The following is a 5,439-nucleotide window of genomic DNA, read 5'->3' on the forward strand; positions in this document are numbered from 1 at the left end:
TCACGGCGGCGCGGCGAGGGAGCCGGGCGGTGGGCGGAGCGGATCGGTGGGCGAAGGGCGGCGCCCCCCGATGGGCTTGGAGGGCCCGGTGCGGGCCTGCCCGGGCCGGCAGCGATGTGGGCTCGCGGCCGCCACGTGGCAAGTCGCGGTTGGCTGCGGGCGGCGGACAATGTCCGGCTCCGTCCGGACGTGTCCGGCGGCGGCGGAGGAGATATTTTTAGGGTTAGGGGGGAGAAGAAGGAGATTTTCGGGGGGATCTTTAAATAGGCATAGGAGGAGCTAGGAGAGTCCAAATGAGGTGCGGTTTTCGGCCACGTGATCGTGATCGAACACTCTAGATGATGGAGAAGGTTTTGGTGGGTTTTGGGCCAAAATGGAGGGGTGTTGGGCTGCAACACACACGAGGCCTTTTCGGTCCCTCGGTTAACCGTTGGAGCATCAAACGAAGTCCAAATGGTACGAAACTTGACATGCGGTCTACCGATAGTAAACCAAGGCCGCTTGGAAAGTCTCGGTCCAATCCGGAAATGTTTAATCCCCACACACGTAAGAAAGGTAGAATTGACCACCGGAGGAGAACGAAGCGCCGGAATGCAAAACGGACAACGGGGAAAATGCTCGAATGCATGAGATGAACACGTATGCAAATGCAATGCACATGATGACATGATATGAGATGCATGACAACGACAACAACACACGGAGGCAAAGACCCGAACCCAAGAAAATAAAATAACTTAAGGCCGGAAACGGCAAGAGTTGGAGTACATATTGGGTAAATTACATCCGGGGTGTTACAACACTCCACCACTACGAAAGGATCTCGTCCCGAGATCTAGGACTGAAAGAACGCCGGGTATTGAGAACGGAGGTGATCCTCGCGTTCCCAGGTAGCTTCACGGTCGGAATGGTGTGACCACTTGACTTTGAGGAATTTGATTGACTTGTTGCGAGTCTTGTGTTCAGTCTCTTCAAGAATAGCAACTGGGTGCTCATGATAAGAGAGATCTTCTTGGAGCTCAATGTCCTCGAAGTTGACGGTGCGGTCAGGAGTCTTGAAGCACTTTCGAAACTGAGAGACATGGAACACATCATGAACATTTGCAAAGTTTGAAGGAAGCTCGAGTTGATAGGCGAGGTCGCCTCTCTTGCTGACAATCTTGAAAGGTCCCACGTATCTGGGGGCAAGCTTCCCTTTGATACAAAGCGGCGAGTACCTTTCATAGGAGAGACGCGGAGGTAAACATGATCTCCGATCTCGAAAGCCAAATCACGGTGCTTACTATCATAGTAGCTCTTCTGACGGGATTGGGCTGCTTTGAGGTTATCTCGAATGACTTTGCACATTTCCTCTGCCTCTGTGATTAAGTCATTTCCGAGAAGCTGACGTTCACTGGTTTCAGACCAGTTGAGAGGGGTACGGCACTTCCTGCCATACAGAATTTCAAATGGGGCCTTGCCCGAACTTGCTTGAAAACTGTTGTTGTAGGAGAATTCAGCATAAGGAAGACAATCCTCCCACTTCATGCCGAAGGAGATCACACAAGCCCTGAGCATATCTTCAAGAATCTGATTGACACGCTCGACTTAACCGCTAGTTTGAGGATGGAAAGCTGTACTGAAGCGGATGTTGGTGCCCATGGCCTTCTAAAAAGAATCCCAAAACTTGGAGGTAAAGATGCTGCCACGGTCTGAAGAGATCACTTGTGGAATACCGTGCAGAGAGACAATCCGAGAGGTATAGAGTTCCGCCAATTGAGCTGCAGTGATTGACTCTTTGATAGGTAGAAAGTGAGCCACTTTAGTGAGTTTGTCGATGACAACGAATATAGCATCATTGCCACGTTTGGACTTTGGAAACCCAGTCACGAAGTCCATCTCAATGTGGTCAAACTTCCATTCTGGACTGGCAAGAGGTTGGAGGAGACCCGCTGGCCTTTGGTGTTCTGCCTTCACTCTTCTGCAGACATCACACTCATTCACGAACTGAGCAATCTCGCGCTTCATTCGAGTCCACCAATAAGCCTGCTTGAGGTCCTGATACATCTTTGTGCTCCCAGGGTGGATGGAGAGGAGAGAATTGTGAGCCTCGTTCATGATCACTTTATGAAGGTCACCTTTGGGCACAACAATACGATCCCCGAAGAATAGAGTATCCTTGTCATCAAGGTGGTAGCACTTGTACTTGGGTTGACTCTTGGCAATCCCAATCTTCACCTTTTTCACCATAGCATCAAGAAGTTGGGCTTGGCGAATCTGGTCTTCCAAGGTAGGAGAGACTTGAAGGTTGGCGAGGAAACCTTGAGGAACAACTTGCAGATTAAGTTTGCGGAAAGCTTCACAAAGCTCGGGTTGATAAGGCTTGAGAATCAGACTGTTGCAATAAGCCTTTCTGCTCAAAGCGTCAGCAATCACATTAGCCTTGCCTGGAATATACTCGATACTCGGATTATACTCTTGAATCATTTCGACCCATCGAGTTTGCCTGAGGTTGAGATTAGGCTGAGTGAAGATGTACTTGAGACTCTTGTGATCAGTGAAAATGTCCACTTTTCTTCCCAATAAGAGATGTCTCCAAGTCAAAAGAGCATGCACAACTGTTGCCAACTCAAGATCATGAGTGGGGTAGTTCTTCTCATTGGGCTTCAACTGGCGAGAGGTATAAGCAACAACTTTCTTCTCTTGCATCAATACTGCACCGAGACCTTGGAGAGAGGCATCACAAAAGACCTCGTACGGCTTGGATTCATCAGGCGGAGTCAGAACTGGAGCAGTGATCAATTTCTCTTTCAAAGTGTTGAAAGCAATGTCACACTCCGGAGACCAAACGTACTTGACGTGCTTCTGGAGAAGATTTGAGAGAGGCTTCACGATCTTAGAAAAGTTTTCAATGAATCTTCGACAGTAGCTTGCGAGACCGAGGAAGCTACGGAGTTGCTTCACGTTCTGAGGAGGTTCCCAATTCACAATTGTAGACACCTTCTCAGGATTCACCGCAATGCCCTTGGCAGAGATGATATGACCAAGATAAAGAACCTCATCGAGCCAAAATTCGCACTTGGAGAACTTGGCGTAGAACTTGTGTTCCCTCAGCTTATCGAGTACCAAACGCAAGGGCTTGGCATGATCTACCTTGTTCTTCGAGAAAACCAGAATGTCATCGAGATAGACCAAAACGAAGTCATTGGTGTAGGCGTTGAAGATGAAATTCATCATGCGAGAGAACGTCAGAGGAGCGTTGACGAGGCCAAAAGACATGACAGTGTATTCATAAGAACCATAGCTTGTCCTGAAAGCCGTCTTGGGAATATCTTGCTCACGGATTCGAATCTGATGATAACCCATACGGAGATCAAGCTTGGAGAAAACTTGGGCACCTTTGAGTTGTTCGAACAGCTCATTGATGTTGGGAAGTGGGTATTTGTTCTTGATGGTCTTCTTGTTCAATGGACGATAATCAACACAAAGTCGGTCCGTTCCATCCTTCTTCTTCACAAAAAGAACACCACAACCCCACGTAGAAGAACTAGGCCGGATGAGACCCATTCTCTCTTGAATATCGAGTTGCTTCTTCAGCTCCTTCAACTCTTCAGGTCCGAGCTTGTAAGGATGCTTGCACACTGGTTCCATGCCAGGCTCAAGATCGACGACGAATTCAACTGGCCAGTGCGGAGGCATTCCTGGAAGCTCTTCTGGAAAGACGTCTTGATATTCGCAAACGTTTGGAATTTGCGAGATAGCATCCAGTTCACCCTTCTCATTGAGAGAAAACAGACGGATGGTATCATCACGAGCGGCAAAGACAATTACATCCTTAGACGAATGAGTCAATTGAGTCTGCCTGGCTGCACAATCAAGATGCGCCTTGTGCTTAGAAAGCCAATCCATTCCGAGAATAAGATCAATATCCGAGTTACCAAGAACCACCGGAGAAGAGAGAAACTTGTAATCGCCCAACGTGATAGTAACATCCGGGGCCATAGCGCTTGCATTCATGAATTTACCCGGAGAAACAATAGATAATTGTCTAGGCAAATCTTGTAAAGGCAACTCATGCTTAGAAACAAATGGTCTCGAGATGAAACAATGCGATGTACCAGTGTCAAAAAGAACTTTGGCAGGAATATCGTTAACAGGAAGGTTACCCATGATGACATCTGACGAGTCCTCTGCCTGAGCTGCATTCATCAAGTTGACCTTGGCGGACTTGGTGTTATGCTTGACCATAGCTGTACTTGCCGATCTCACAGGAGGAGGAGGAGGAAGACGCCTCTGATTGAAGCATTTGTTGGCATAGTGACCCTTCTGTTGGCACTTGTTGCACGTGACCTCTGAAAGCGGATGGTGGTACGGAGCACTCGATCTTGGAGCTTCAGACGAAGTCTTGTTCTGAAAGCCAGGGTTGGGTGGGTGGGAAGATCCACTGCGACCTTTGCTCTTCTGCTGATACGGCTGACGGAACAGAGGAGGAGGAAGCCAATACTTCTGCTGCTTGGCCACTTGAGTAGAGGAAGAAGGAGTAGCATCTCTGACTCGCTTCTTGGAAGCATCACACCTCAGTTGAGCGGCCTCTTGCTTCAATGCCATGTTGTAGAACTCATCGTACCTCAAGGGCTCAAAGAGAACAAGAGCTAGCTGAATTTCTTCTCTGAGACCACCCCTGAACTGCTATGTCATGCTCTTCTCATCAGGGACGTCCTGCTTGGCAAAGCGGGCGAGCTTCTGGAACAACTTGTTGTAGTCATAGACAGACAAAGAGCCTTGCTTTAGGTTGCGGAATTCCTCACGCTTGATTTCAACCACGCTCTGAGGGATATGATGAGCTTTGAAGTCTTGACGGAATTCATCCCAGGTAATCGCACGTCCACCTCTGGAATCCTTGTTGTGACGCCCGGATAATCATGCTACAGTAATCTCACGTTAATGTTGCCATGTCACCTCGGTCACTGTAGTTAATCTCGGGTTGATTCAAAAACGTTTCAAATTTAAATTCAAATTAATGACAAACGACAAAGTTTTCAAAATATTAAACTAAAATGTTCGGGGTGTGCAGTTCAATTCCTGGATAATTATAATAAAGCAAACACATTTTTATAAAATGCCTAGATAATTTAAAATGATTTAAAATAGAAAAGAAAATAAATAAAAAAAGAAAAAGAAACTACAAAAACAGAAAACAAAACAAAACAAGAAAAGGGAGAAAGCAACCCCCCCCACTAGGCTCCGGCCCAGCAGGCCACAGCCCCACTGGGCCAACCCACCAGGCCCAGCCAGCCGAACCCCACTCCCCACTCCCTTATCCCATAATCCCCCGAAACCCTAACCCACTCCCCGTCGCCCCACACCCCACTCCCCCACTCCCTCGTCTGGATCTGGATCGGGAGGATCCCGATCCCCTCGCCCCTCGACCCCGCGCGCCCGTCACCGTCTGGACCTCAC

The sequence above is a fragment of the Triticum dicoccoides genome, chromosome 4A, assembly GCF_002162155.2.
Source record: "Triticum dicoccoides isolate Atlit2015 ecotype Zavitan chromosome 4A, WEW_v2.0, whole genome shotgun sequence".
NCBI lineage: Eukaryota > Viridiplantae > Streptophyta > Magnoliopsida > Poales > Poaceae > Triticum > Triticum dicoccoides.